This window comes from Phasianus colchicus, chromosome 2 (assembly GCF_987193195.1).
Source record: "Phasianus colchicus chromosome 2, bPhaCol1.hap1.1, whole genome shotgun sequence".
Classification (NCBI taxonomy): domain Eukaryota; kingdom Metazoa; phylum Chordata; class Aves; order Galliformes; family Phasianidae; genus Phasianus; species Phasianus colchicus.
Genome location: NC_143437.1, coordinates 3221206 through 3236188, shown reverse-complemented (window position 1 = coordinate 3236188; position 14983 = coordinate 3221206). Strand labels below are relative to the sequence as shown.

Here is a 14983-nt window from a genome sequence, read left to right as displayed (position 1 = left end):
TAGTTGAGTGGAAGGTGTATTTTTCTGATGTTTCTTAACATCCAAGGGGTTGAACAATTTTGTATTTGTATTTATTATGTGTACATCGTTGGGTTCTCTGAATTCCTGCTGCTGATGGCTGAAGTAAAAGCTACATTCACACTGAATCAAAACTCAGCTGAGCGTTATCCTTCCAAGCCTGAAGCATTGTAGGGCACATACACGTAGGCACTTGCTAGTTTTTTGTCTATAGCCAAGTTATCCAGCTTTTTCCAAGAGCAGAAGCCTTCCTGGGTTAATGGAAATTCTGATTTGTGAAATATTTTGAGATACAATCCATGTTGTCCAAAGAGTAGAATTTTTCATGTTCCTTGGGGCAGATTCAGTGAACGTTTTGCTCAGGAGCAGTGCAGATCCTGTCTCAGTACCACTGGTGGGGGCATTCAGGAAGGTTTGGACAAGTTGTTTTCATTTTTTTTTTTTTCTTTGTGTATCAAAATTCCTCAAGTGTCTGCAGTGATTGACTTGTCCTTTGTTACGGTGGTGGATGAGAAATATTTGTGGCTGCAATTATTAAGGTTGTTAAATGAATAAAGGCTCATTTTACTTTTTTACTACCACTACCAAACTGCTACGTTCTCACTGCATAGAAGCAGGTACCTCCTAGTATTTGCCTCGAAACCTTGATCATGAGCTCTGATCCTCCAAGATGTTGCACAAGCAAAGAACACAAACGTGGCTGATTTTCAACACTTGCACAAATTGACTGAGCTGCTCCATTCCCAGCACTAGCTATGAAACACCACAGTCAGCAGACAGGGGTGTGACTCTGGTCAAAATTCATGTAGGCTTGACAATGGTAGGTTATTTTACAAAGGAACAGGGATTTTTTCCCAAGTTGAAAGGACTTGAGAACATGAGAAGGCGTGAGGTTACGTATGGTTGGCAAGCCAGTGATAGGACCAAAGTGAGATGGTGGGAGTCTGCATGACAGCATCGCATGAAGGGCAAATAAAGGGGGAAAGCCCAGCTGAGCAGGGTGTTGAGGGCAGTGAGCTGCATGACAAACGTGGCAGGCCTGCTTGATAGTAGGTTAGAGGCTCTTCCTTTTGTATGCTTTGAAGGAATGGTTGGCCGCACAGACAGGCAAAGATTTTCACTGGGGTAAGATAACTCCCAGATGGAGAGGTAGATCCCAAATGGAGAGGCTCTTTCTGAATGCATGTGTTACGTGTTTTAGTTTTATGGGCTGGGTTCACCTTGCAGTGAGTACAGAGGGAATGATGATAGTTACTGACCGGCTGGGGAACTGGGTGCAAGGAAGGGACCGGGGAAAGGCAGCGGGGGAGAACAAAACATCCTGGAGAGCCGGGCTGATAACGCTGTCACGATGGAAACGAAGCGGTATTCCAGAGACCAGGAAGTGGATGTCACAAACCTCGGCAAAGCGTCGGAGCCAGATAAGGGAAAGCCGAGGGTGGGCTCAGGGCTGCGAGCAGCACTGAGAGAGCCGGGGGGGGAGAGGAGAATGGGGGACGGGGGTGGGCCGAGGCCGCACGGAGAAGGGCAGAGGGAAGCGCGGCACAGGGCCGGAGATCCAGGCGTGGCTGTTTGCGTGGGGAGGCGGCAGGGCCGATGCAGGGGACGGATCCGCAGCGGAGGAAGCGAGAGGCGGGATGGGCTTCCCACGGGGAATGACAGAGCAGAGGGAGCGCGGCGCCGGAGGAAGCGGATGCCGGGGGGGAGCCAACGTCGTCTCCGCGATAGGACGGAGCGGCGAGGGGGGGAGGAGGAGGAGGAGCGTGAAGCCCGGGGCGAGGGAGCCTCCCGATAACCGTAAGGAGAACGGCGAGGGCCGGGGCCGCGTCGGGGCCACCTGCCGGCACCGCAGCGCGCCCGCTGGGCGCCTCCGCAGGGCCGGGACCGCGCCTCGGCACCGCCCCGCCGCCCGGCCGCCCCTCGGCGCCGCCCCCCGGCCCCGCCCCGCCCCTCGCCCCTCGCTGCCGCCGCGGCCGTGCGGGCGGAGCGCAGCGCAGCGCAGCGCGGGGGCTGCGGGCTCCGCCGGTCACTCCGCGCCGCAGCCGAGCAGGGAGAGCCGCCGCGCGGGCAGCACGGAGGTAGGGCCGGCCGGGATCGCGCGTCGGTGCGGACGTCCCCCCCCCTGCGGCCCCGCCGCAGCCGCTCGCTCTCTCTCTCTCTCTCTCCCTCTCTCTCTCTTTCTCCCCCCGCCGCAGAGCGGAGCGGCCCGGGCCCCACGCCCGGCAGCTGTCAGCTCGGAGCCGCCCCGCCCCGCCGCGGCCTCGCCTCGCCTCGCCCCGGAGCCGCCGCCCTGCGGAGGGACCGCCGCCGCGCGTCTTATTGCTGGTCCGTCCCGAGCCGCGGTGCGGTTCGCGCCCGGGAAGGCGCTGCGGCACGGGCGGGGCGCGGGGGGCGGGCGGGGCCGGGCGGGCGCTGCGGGCTTTGTGATGCCGGGCCGTACCTGCGGGTATCGGGCCGTACCTGCGGGTATCGGGCCGTACCTGCGGGCACCGGGCCGGGCGGGCGTCGCGCGGCCTCGCGTCGCCGTGTGCGAGACGGCCCGGCGCTGCGGCGGAGGGAGGACGGCTGCGGGGGGAAACATGGCAGGCTGCGCCGGGCGCCGTAGGGTCGCGCTCGCTCGGCGCCGTCCTTAGGTAGAAAGCCTCCGCGTTCCGTGTTTAAAGCGAGACGAGCCCCAGGCGGAACGACCGTCCTCTACCCGGCCGTGCAGCGTTCGGAAATGAGCCGCGAGCTCTGCTCGCCGGGGTCGGGAATAAAACAAATCCCGTCGCCGGTTCGGCCCCGGGAATGCATTGTCCTCAATGACGGCCGCGGAACAAAGCTCCGAGCCGGAGCGATGCCGGCATCGCGGTGTGAGCTGTGCGGGCCATTGCGGAGAGCCTCGGCTGGAGGGTTGCCCGGAGGCTGGGGGGGTGGGGAGGGGGCTGAAGGTGGGGGCTCACGGCTCACGGCTGCGTAACGAGGCAGAGCCGGCGCAGAGCGGGGGGGAGCGTTTCGTTATCGCATCCCGGAGCGTCGGCTCGGTGCTGAAAAGGAGGTCGGCTCGGAGGAGAGGAGCTCGCTTGGTGTTTTCCTGTAATGCAGGTTAAGTGCGGTAAAGGACGTTCGCTCTGCAAAGCAGGACGCGGCGTTTGGGGATGAAATAGGAGCTTGCAGCTGTTGCGATGGCAAAAAAAAAAAAAAAAAAAAAAAAAAAGGCATTACGAATGCTGTTTCATCCCCATTGTGGCGTGAATCCTGCGGCTGCCGCGAGCTGCTGAGCACCGCCTGCACGCAGAGGTGGAACGGAGGGGGCAAAGCACTGATGCTGCATGGATGGAGACCCCGGTGCTGCTCCGGGCCACTTTTAGCCTGTGTACAGACCTGCTGTGTGAAAGATGCTCTGTTTTCCTTTCGACATATAGGAATTTTCATCAGTTAAACCCCCTTTATTGGAGGGATTTATTTTTAATGTGGGTCAGTTGCAGGATTTAATATTTGCAGTTGGATTACAGCATCGTATTCCGTTTGTGAGGAGGACATATTTGGGGAGTGTTTTGTGGAAGGCGGCTGAGGTCCGTTTACGCAGATGCTGAGGGCTCACTGCAAAGGGTGTGCAGGCTGCCGATCTCCATAGGTGCCTAAATTCCTTAGTCATCCAATCTGGGCACAAGTGAAAATCCAGCCCAATAGCTGATCGCTGCTGCCCTTCCCCATGAGTCAGCTCCGAAATGCAGCCCAAACTGCTGCCTGGCTGCAGGCCTCCCTCCCTCCTGCTTGCTGTTCCGTGGTTCTGGGAAAACCACTGCAGTCAGCCGTGCTCAGGCTGCGGGAGGTGGATGGGCTCAGCAGGGCGAGGAGCCGTTGGCAGCACTGGGGGCTGTTTTGGCTTGCAATTAAATGTGGGGTTGGGAAGCAGAGCACTGCAGGTTGCTTTCCGTGCTGTGTGATGCACACCGTGCGTGGACGCTTGGGCTGAGAGCAGGCTGCCTCTCAGTGATCCACGCTGCACAGGGCTGTGTGGGGCTGCTCTGAAGCACAGGCTGGTGTGTTCACTCTCCACCGATGGAGCTGCAGACCGTGCCGTTGCAATCAGCCCTTCCCTCTGCACGAGCTGATGGCGGTGTGCCCGAGTCAAACCGGAGGGAGTCTAGCCTGCAGTTCTTCAGTATGAAAATCTACTTGTCTTCTCTGGCTTTCTGCTGCGTATACAACTTAGAAATCACCTTGTGTCTGGTGGTTATCACCAAGGAGCTCTTGCACAGCAAAGCAAGGCGAGTGTTGGAGTGAAATGCGTGTGCTGTCAAATGGCACCGAGCTGCAGTGGCTGTTCTGCAAGGAGACCGCATTGAGGGCTGCTGTTCCCCTGCGCTGTGCTTTTCCACATGCGGTTTCCATTGCCAGATTTTGATTATTACTCCTAAAATGACCTGTAGCTAGTCTGTTTTTCTGATGAACAAGGGTACAATGCTGCCGCAGCCAAAGCTGGACCTTCAAGGCTTTGCCTTCCTCCAGTGAAAAGAAGGTGATGGAGATTCTGCATGTAAGGGCTTTGGTTTTTATGCTCAGGTCTCATCTTATCTAACAGAGTGATGCAGTTAATTCTATGTATTTGAGCAGTCCTCTTTTCTCCCCCCTCCCACCCCCCCGATTTGTCCAGCATTATTTCTTTTCCACCTCTTGACTCATTCCAGATCCAATTGATACTGTCCATTTCTCATTAAAAAGCCTGACTTTCCATGGGGAAAACTTTCCAATGTGTTGCTGCTTGGTGGTTGAGTTCCAACCAATCTTATAGCTGATGAAGATGGCAAGGGAGGATGCTCTTGCATCTGAAGACATTATTTCTACTATTCATAGAATCACAGAATGGCCTGGGTTGCAAAGGCCCACAATGCTCATCCAGTTCCAACCCCCTGCTGTATGCAGGTCACCAACCAGCAGACCAGGCTGCCCAGAGCCACATCCAGCCTGGCCTTGAATGCCTGCAGGGATGGGGCATCCACAGCCTCCTTGGGCAACCTGTTCCATGTCTCACCACCCTCTGGGTGAAAAACTTCCTCCTAATATCCAACCTAAACCTCCCTTGTCTCAGTTTAAGACCATTCCCCCTTGTCCTATCACTATCCGCCCTCATAAGCAGCTGTTCACTTCTTTTCTATTATTCACTGTGTGTGAATAGGAAAAGGTATACAGCCATCTAGGTGATCCTAGTGGCCTTTTCCAACATTAATGCATCTGTGATTCTGTAATCGTTCTCAGGGATGGAGATGTCTTTGTATGGCCAAGGGCACATTAAGGTTGAGGGGTGTCTTGAGCTATTCTTTCTCAGCACCATTAATATTTTTGTGCCTCTTCTCTGAGCAAATTTTTTGGAGCTAAGTATGAACTTCCTGAGGATGTTCCCCCTTGCTCTTCTCTTTTGGTACAAACACAGCTATTTCCACTACCACCAGAGAAATACATTGTGCTGCTGTGCTGTGCTGTTCATCTTCACCATCTCCTGAAGGCGCCGAGCGTTGGGGCTGCAAGACGAGGCAGTGTGTTGGTTTGGTTAATTCTCCGTGAAGAGGAGAGCAAGGAGCAAACAAAAGAGGCACGAAAGCCTCGTGCCAACAGATGCTAACACACACATGTTCGTGCTGCGAATAGCCGAGCTGGCCATAGCACTCGTGCCATTGGAACGGGAGAGGTGTGCCATTAATACACAGGCATCTAAAAATACACTGCTGTGAGTCTGTTCACAGGTAAATGTTCCAAATTAAGTAGCTTTTCTGTGTGCTGGAGCGCGGAACGTGTGCTGTTCTTTTTTGGGAAGAAGAGGCCGCATCGTGAAGCTGCGCCTGCTGGGCACTTGGCCTGTTGTCTGTGGAACACAGGGTGATGCTGTTGGGCTCCTGCTCGTGTTCACATGGCTGCAGCTGTAGTGTACGTAAGAAGAAACCATTTCTCCTCTGTGAAAAGCACTGCTCAGAGTGAGCACGCATCTAAGAATGTGAAAGCAAAGTACTCCTGCAGGTCGTTGGAGGCATGGTGGGCTTGCTGTTGAATAGGACTTGCAGGGAAACATGAAGAAAAAAAGAAAGGAATTTTTTGACATCTCAAGCTTGGTTTTATTATAGTTTTATTATTGGAATAGCCACCAGGCTCTATCATTTTGTTAATCCCAATTCAATATTGTTGTGAGAGAGAGGAGCGATTCCTGGCACAGTTTTAGTGAGGGATGGGCAGCACTGATCCCCTGTGCCAATGGGGCTGTGGGAGGCTGCGTGCGACCTGTCAGAGATGGGTGGTTGTGTGCATAGTTAAAAAGAGCCCATTTGGCTGCCATTAGCTGCTGGGAGTGTGATTGGGGTGAGGAGATGCAGCATGGAGCAAACAAAGCATGTTTTTTTCATAGAATCACAGAATGGCCTGGGTTGCAAAGGCCCACAATGCTCATCCAGTTCAAACCCCCTGCTGTGTGCAGCATCACCAACCAGCAGCCCAGGCTGCCCAGAGCCACATCCAGCCTGGCCTTGAATGCCTGCAGGGATGGGGCATCCACAGCCTCCTTGGGCAACCTGTTCCAGTGCATCACCACCCTCTGGGTGAAAAACTTCCTCCTAATATCTAATCCAAGCCTTTTTTGTACTGCTTCATGACCAAATAGCACTGAGGTTAAATATGAAGTAGCCAACTTGAGGAGTACAGCGTTCGTGAGTGGTTGTGGTCCCTCCCAGCCTTCATCCATACGGATTACAGGCACTCAAATTCTTTTTTTTTTTTTTTTTTAAAGCTGGTTTCTCCTTGCTGGGGGCCGGGCAGCCAGCTGGGTGTGCTGAGCTGTAAGGTTACACTGACTGCTGAACCTGAGCTCGGGCAGCAGCCTCTCCCAGCCAAGCCAATAGGCATCTCTGGGAGGGCCCTCATCTCCCCTGCAGGACTCAGCTCCCAGCAGCATTTCAGCCCTTTGTACACCTCAAGGTCTTCTGCAAGGTGTTGTGAGACTCCCGACTGCCCAGCAGTCCTTCAGACCTGCTTGGATATTCGGTTCCTGTGAGTTACGCTATCTGGAATTAACTCTATCTTGCTGTTGGTTGATTTATTATAGAGTGGCACGGAGTGTCTGCTTTTGGTTCCTACTTTGGCACGATGAAAGAGGGCCTTGTGCTGAGAAGAGCAAGGAAGCTGTCTGGGTGTTTTGTTTCAGAGGGCACTGCTTGTGCTGGCTGGGCAGCTCTGCAGCCCGGTTTGCAGTGGCGATAATTTGTGGTTACTGCAGTAAGCAGTGCAGAGCAAATCGTACTTTGTGCAATGTGACCAAATGCTTATTTTTTCCACTCGTTCTGTGGATCTCATTTAGCGCCTCGATGCCACAAATGCTGCTAATTAAAGCAAGTGGCTCCTCTTCTTTTTGCCTTCAAAAGGGAAAAGGTGCTGCCTGCCGGATCTACGTTGGCTTGATGTAGTTGAGTTTATTTTAACACCTCCAGGTTTTAGTTTGGGCATCTGAGTTGGAAAGCAATGGCTTTCGTCTGTAGGTAAACTAACCATGAGATTTCCTTCCCAAAGGCTCTCACCAACTTCTCTCTTGGTGAAGAAATAGCTGAGCCTTTCAGGGTGATTTCCAGCCAGTCTCCGTGGATGGAATGCTTTGCACTGATGGGCAGCTCATGGCTCCGGTATGCTACCAGCAAATCCATTTGTAGCACTGCAGGAATGCAGCATGAAGCTGATTATCTCAGTCTGGAGAAAGGAGGTTTTGCCTCTTGCTACCAAATGAGTGATCTTTTGGAGAGCTTCTTTGAGCCTAAATCTGCCTATGGCAGTCAGCGGGGACTCCGATATGGGAATGTTTTTAATGCTGCGTTTAGAGCACTGTGCCTTTATTGCAATTTGAAATGCTGTTAGGAGGCCGGATCCTAAACGTGAAAGAAACTTCTGATTGATGTTGGTGGAGCTGTGGTGGTTTGTACCAGCCAAAGATCTCGTCTTGCAGCCCATGAGTTCTGATAGAGCAAAGGCTGGCGCCCGTTGGCGTTTTGCTCTTCCACGTTTTTGGCATCAGAGAAGATTTTTTTCTGCTTGTTTTTCTCATTTGAAGGCTGATTGTACGACCTCTCCCTAGTGAAGGGTGGGCCAGTTTATGTGGGAAAGTCTTAGTCAATGTGTCTGGGAGATTAGTGGGACCGTGCCGCAGCGAGCGCTGTGCATTACGCACCGGAATGTGCTGGGCATCTGCCAGAGATTGGAAGCAGGGCTATGCGACAAGCGCGGATGCTGTCACACTCTCCCTAAAATAGTACTCTGGATAACAGGAGATGTGGAAAGTTATCACTTACCTCATTTTAGCACAAATGCTTTCCTAAAAATTGATTACAGACTGAGGGTTCAGGAAGATCCTTTTGGTTATGTGTTCTGTTTGCATCTCAGGAACGTTGTGGTCCCTCTCAAGCCTTCAACCAAGGGTGGGGTAGGAATGCAGGTAAGAAGAAAAAAGCTAGGAAAAAAAAAAAAAAGAAAAAGCTGGAAGAAAAAAGCTGTAGAAATGAAGCACAAGTCCTGCAGCTCAGCTCGGGGCAAGCTGTTCATGCACTATTCACTGTTACCTGATTGGGAAATGAGGTGGGTTTGTGTGTCCTGGTGTAGGTTAGCAGCAGCATGCTCCCATTCATTGTGTCACGGTGGTGAGATGAGCTCAGAGCCTCAGACACACCTCGGCTGCTGGGTGGAAGCAGGATTTTGGAGCACGGTGACGGATGCAAGCAATTGGAATTTGGATATTAAAACAAGTGGTGGTTTACCACTGCAGGCTGCACGTGGTTTTGTTTAAGGGTAAAAATAAGCACTTTTGACTTTCAGTCCTTTGTCAACATAAGAATCTGATCATGTGGCTTTAGCCATTGGCGTGAGCCATTTAAACTTAAAACCTGTGCTGCTCGAGTTGGTTTCTTATGGGGAGGAGATGAGTTAGCTTGTAGATGGGATGGCGCAGGGGCTGAAGGTTTGCAGCAGGGTGTAACGCCCTGAGTCAGCAGGTGGCTCTGCTCACACTGCTGGGCACCTGCTGTAGGAAAGGAGGGCCTGAAATAGCTGTTCTCTGGGTGCTCGCTCCTGTGGCTGCAGGGACTTGGCGAGGAGCTTGGTAAGAGAAAAGCAGAAATGTGATGGGGTAACGAGGTCCAGAACAAAAAGTTCGGACTACCTCAAGCCGTGACCTTTCAGCACGGGTGGATTTCAGGCATTGGTGATGTGCACTGTGCTTTTAAAAAGACCAGTGGATTACCTCATTTGTGGAAGAATACCTGCCAGCTTCTGATCTGCGCTAGGAGCCTGGCATCTGTTCAGCTCTCAAAGACCGCGAGATGTGATTCTGCCATCACGTCTGGACCGCAGCTGAAATCTCTGGCCCCAAGCATTAGGTCCACGTGGCCCGTGCTCAGAGGAAAGCAGGTCTGTGTGTTCCTCCCTGAGCTTTGGTGCTGGGGAAAGGCTCCCTTAGCCCCGAGTGCACTGCTGCCTGGGGAAGGAGGGCTGCCCTGCCGGCTCGGGATGAAGCAGGGTGCGGTGGTTGTTCTCCAGGGTTGCTCTGGGGAGAGGACGTGGCATAGCAGATACACCACAGGGGGATTCCCTGACCCCAGCTGGCCCACTAAGCCAGCTTTGCAGCTTTGCATTGCTGGAGTGTGTCAAGTAGCTTTGTTGCTGGTCAGGATGTGGCTCCAAGGAAGGCATGCTTGCATAAAACACAAGTAAAAAAGGCAAGTAAAGTTAAATAATAATAATAAAATGCAGTCCAGTTGGCACGTCACTGAGATTCGTGTTTTTCAGTCTTGTATGATTTCTCATGTTATTCCCACGTATTTGCAAGCGTAAAAAATTACGGAGATTGCATGATTTAAGTAAGAGATGTGAAAAATGGGTAATAATCTGCCATGGGGACCTGAGAGATGCAAATTATCTTTAGAGATCTGTTCCATTATAAGCGAGACAAACAAGAATATAATGACTTCAAGGTGGATTAAATGTATCTGAGAAAGATTTAAATATATATGACCCAGACAAGTGGTGAAGTAACTGTTGTGCCAGATTGGTAATGAATTCACGACCACGTTCTTCACTTTGTGTGGCAATGAAAGAAGGACCCTTTATTCTTTTTGTAATGCCACCAGATTTTCTTTCTCTGAGATGCTCAAAGGTGAAGAGATCTGAGTCCTCAGCTGTGCCAACTTGCAGAGCTCCATCCAAGCAGGGGAAGCTGTGCTGATTGACATTGTTATGGTCTGTAGATCAAAGTTTCACATCGTCTTTGCAGAGGAACACGTCTGAGATGAGATGTCGCTCGTTTCCACTTCTGAACCGTATTAGAAATGTAAAGATTGCCAGAAATGTAAAAAGGATCTGGAGATGCTTGTCGAGGTGCTCATTGGAATAGGCTGAGGCGAAGAAGAAGTTTCTGTTGCCTTAACTGGGGTCGTCTTCTGCACAAGTGCAAAGGATGCCATGAAGTCCTAACGATCTGCTGGGCAGGTGAGAGCCACATGGGCATAGCAGTGATAGGTGGAGCTGGGGCCCATTTCAGAGATGTTTCTACAGCTGTTGCCCATCAGCAGGAAACAATGCCGGTCTCTTGGAACTGTGTTGGCTCAGCGAGCTCAGGGGGGTTCAGAGAGTCATAAAGTTCCTCGCATTCCTGGCAGAGGGCACAGGACCTATGTGTCACCTCAGGGGCAGTTTGCAGGGCAGTGTGTCCGTGTTGTTGCAGCGTGCTTTTAACTGAAGAACAGCTGTTTTCATTTTTAACTTCTGGTTGTCATCAGCTGCTGAAGAGCCACGGAAGAGTTTTGGGCTTGAAATCTTCAGACTATTAAATCAGTGCCTGTAGCAGTCCTGCCCTTCAAGGTTTTATGCATATTTGATATAAGCACATCTCCTTCCTGCTATTTAATAGCTTGGCTATCACTTTTTGCTCTAAAGAGAGCTGGGAGGACCCACAAATATGTAAAACGAGACCAGAAATAATGTTGTATTTTTAATGCTCTGTTTTGTGTATTGATCAAAACGTTGCCCTTTATAAAAGACAGAAATGCTTGATGGTAATGAGTGTTGAGAAATGGTCACTATGCAGGCAGCATGACTGCTTTATCAGAGGGGAATTTCCAAATTGCATTCCAAGCATGTTATTAAAGGATTAGATAGATGGGCGATTCACCTTGAGCTAACTGTCCTGAAACTGTGATTATGCTCTTAATTTGTATAAACAGCCATTATGTAACTATTAGTGTAATAACAAACCATATTTTGGATTTCCTTTGTGCCTCACAGTGGTTTACATTCTGGTCAGAAGTACTAGCAGTATGAATTTGATAGCTCTTGAGGGAATGTGTGTGTTGGTTCTATATGTGGTGAAGCCATGGCAGTGCTGCCCAGAGCTGTGGTGCCCCATCCCTGGAGGTGCCCAAGGCCAGGTTGGATGGGCCCTGGGCAGTCTGAGCTGCTGGGGGGCAGCCAGCCCATGGTATGGCTGGAGCTCAATGATCTTTAAGGTCCCTTCCAACCGAAGCCATTCTATGACTCCAAATTGTAGTTCTTGACGTGTCCATCTGAGGCTTGTGTCCATACACCTGGCTTGGCAGAGGAGCTCGTGGCCTGGCAAGGAGCATGGTGCAAGGTGCACTCCCTCCCTGTGTGACACCACGATCACAGAGCTCTCAGCCATGCCAGAGGTAGACCTGTTTAACATTGCTGTGTTTTGTTTGTGCTTTGTGTTGTGCCAGGATGTCCCTGCCTTCCTAATTCTGGGTGGGCAGTGCTCTCAGCAGTGAGCTATTACTGGGGCACTGCTGTGGGCTGAACCTGGGCTGTTTTCAGCTCTTTGTGTACCAGTGCTGCAAAAAGCTCTGGGTTTTCTTGCTGTTGAGTTGGATTTATTTTTTCTTAATAGAGAGCACGGTCCTAGTGAGTGTTCCTAAATAATTACTTGTGCAAATGGCAAGCTTGTTTGTTTTGATCCTGTATTCTAAATAGCAATCTCCTTTTCTCGAAGCAGAAAGTACTTTGAGTCACCCATGTAGTGGAAAAATACTCAACTGTAGTGAAATAATAGCACTCTTTTTTTCTCTGGATTGACCTTAGTGTGTAATAGTAGATGGGAGTGTTTTGCATGCTGTTTCCTCCCTCGATTATGCTGATAAAATTACAAAAAGCTTCCCATTTTTGTTATTAGGAACAATAATTCTTGTTCCTTTGGAAAGTCTTTCCATCCTGTTTTTGACATTCATTGTTTACGGCCTGGAAAATGCTGGTATTTTTCAGAGCACTGCAACTGAATGCATTTTCTGCATTCAGGCTGAAGGGCGCTGCAGCCCAGACTGCCTTTGGAAGAGCTGGGTGGAAGCTGGGTGTGTATCGAAACACACGTGGGGTGTGGGAAGCTCCAGTGCTTCAAATGGAGCCCCAGTCACTTATTCTGATATTTTGGGCCACGTAAATATGGGGTCACAGCAGAACAAAGCATCTGAACCCCCTCTTTGCAGGATTCTGACAAAATCTACTGTTTATCTTCGCAGCTGTGAGACGCTCTGATTTAATGCTGCTTTCAGTAGGGGTGATCTTACAGGTGGAAACCTAGCATCCAGACTTGTTATATCCTTTTTCTCTTTGTTCATGCTAACATACTGCAGTAATAGCATTAGCAGGCTGTTCCTGGTTCTGCAGCGCTGGTGTTGTGTCAGGTGCAGCACACTCAGTCGTTCTGCTGGAGTTTGTGCTCATGGAAGGACTGATGGGCCAATTTCCAGAAGTGACACACTAAGAGAGATGATATTACAGGTCTGATCCTAAAGGTCTTTTCTACCCTTGGTGGTTCTATGTTTTGGGTGACCAGCACTTGTTGCTCATGGACCTGGGTCTCTTTGGCAATGAAGAATTCTCCTTGAGCTGTTGTACTGAGATATTTCACTCAATGGCCTGAACAAGAGGTTAGGATGCTGACAGTCTGAGAGCCGCACAGAGCAGCCTTAATGGGAGCTCCAGGAGATGGAGTGGCAGTGGTTTGAATGCTCAATAGCATTCTTAGTATTATTATAATTAGTATTAGCATTGTGTTTGGCAGCGTGTCATTTAAAGCTGTGACTTTGGTGGGGGAAATGGGATGGGATGTACAGCTTGTACCTGAGTTACTGGCTGCAGAGGAAGGCTGCAGGCTGGCTGTGCGAAATTGACTGTGTCATGGTCTTCTCTGTGATTGCCTCCCACTGTATTGCAGTCCCACGACTTTAGGTCATCCTGCAGTCAGTGCTTTGCTTAAAATAGGCACTTCTTTCCATGATTGCTATTCCAATTCCAGTACTTAAACATTAACCCTTCTCTACAACGCTTGAAGTAGCTGTGAATAGAAATGTTCTTGAATTGTCCTTACCAGGGGAGCTACGTACTCAGAGCATCAAATGTTCACTCCCAGGGCTGGAGCTGTGCAGGAGTCAAAGCCCCATTTCTTCAAGTCTCACCTGCTGCGATTGCTGAACTGACAGCACCGATGAGTGGGAGAGAGAGAGAAGCAGAAAATGGATGAAAAGACAGTGAAGAGTATCTAAAATCAAATGAGGTGGGGGGGGAATGGATCAGGAGGGATGCAAGAGAAAAAGGTGATTTTAAAATAATGACAGTAACAATTCATTCACAGACCTTCATTGTGCCAAGGTAGGCAGCCACACAGTGCTGGCCGTGCAGGACCTGCCTCTCCTCTCTGCGTGTTATGGCAGAATATTGCAGCAAACCACTAATTGCTTTTTGGGAGGCCGCTGGCAAGGGTGGGTGCAATCTGAATGCTTGTGCTTGGTAGGAAGATCAAGGGCTTGGCAAGTTCAAATGCGTGCAGCGAGCGCTGCATCACCAACCTACGTGCCATAGGAATGCAGGGATGAAAGGTGGGTGTTTAGTTCTTCTTCCCCAGTGGTGTTGTATGTTAGTTAATGTGAAATGTAGTAATACAAAATCAACTTCAGCCATTTTCACCACTTCCTTAAGCTTGCCTAGGTCACCTGTTGATGTAAGTGGAGCCAACATTGATGAAGCCTGTCTTTTTGAATCAGAGTTGTATTAGATCTGAGGGATTTAATACTTCTGCCTGTATTTATGCTAAGCAGAAATACTGTCCAAGGCAATGCTGGATAGTAGATGCTACGTACTTGTAGGTTCTGCATTTCTAGCAGTATTTGCTGAAGCTCTGCAGGACTGTTGGTGATGGATCATAATGCCTGCTGTGGTGTACCAGCATCACATTCTCTGCCTGGTTTCATTCATCTGATTCACTTTTATTCAAGCAGACTTTTGTTTCTAAGGAAAAGCTATGGAGGCAGTTCTCTACAAGCAGTGGTCAGTGTGTGCCCAGGCTGCTGCTGCTGCAGTGTCCTGAACGTTTTAAGTGATTTATAGAAATGGGGAAGAATCTGAGACAGCATAAGAGACCTCAGCTCTAGTGTCTGCTTCTCACTGACAAACATTAACTACTTAGCAACGTGAATCAGAGCTTGGGAGGCTTATTTTAGAACCAGCTCCTGTTTCTCGTCTCCTGAGCAGAGATGCAGTTATAGGGAAAAGAGCAGTCTAAATAAATGGTCGGGCAGTGTATGTGCTCTGTTACCAAAGGTCCCACCTCAGGCTTGCTCTGCAAAGGCTTATGGGCAGGTTTGCTGTGCTCAGGATCCCACTGTGTCTGAGCCAAGCCTCCACCTGGGCTTCTGCATGCCATGCTGAGCCCTGCATGGCTGGGTTCTGCCTTCAGAGCTGTTCTTCTGCTTAGAATAGGTGTGTTGACAGAAACACAGGGGTTGGAAGGGATCTGTGGGGATCCTTGAGCTCAACCCAATACAAAAGCAGGTTCCCTACAGCAGGTCGCACAGGCAGGTCTTGAATATCTCTGGAAGCTTTACACTGAGTATCTCATATTTTATGACTGCAACAGAGTTAATTGTTTTGAATAGCTCAAGATCATGACCAGCTT

At 50.4% G+C, this 14983-nt stretch overlaps 1 protein-coding gene across 1 annotated transcript in view; it reads left to right on the top strand.

Annotated features, from left to right (window-relative positions):
- The first annotated feature begins 1958 nt into the window (after window positions 1-1958).
- The window catches only part of SPTBN1 (spectrin beta, non-erythrocytic 1), a 126356-nt gene continuing 113331 nt past the window's right edge, over window positions 1959-14983 (top strand). The window contains exon 1 of the mRNA XM_090134547.1: window positions 1959-2096. The gene's annotated coding sequence lies outside the window, so the exon portion shown is untranslated. The remainder of the gene's footprint in view (window positions 2097-14983) is intronic.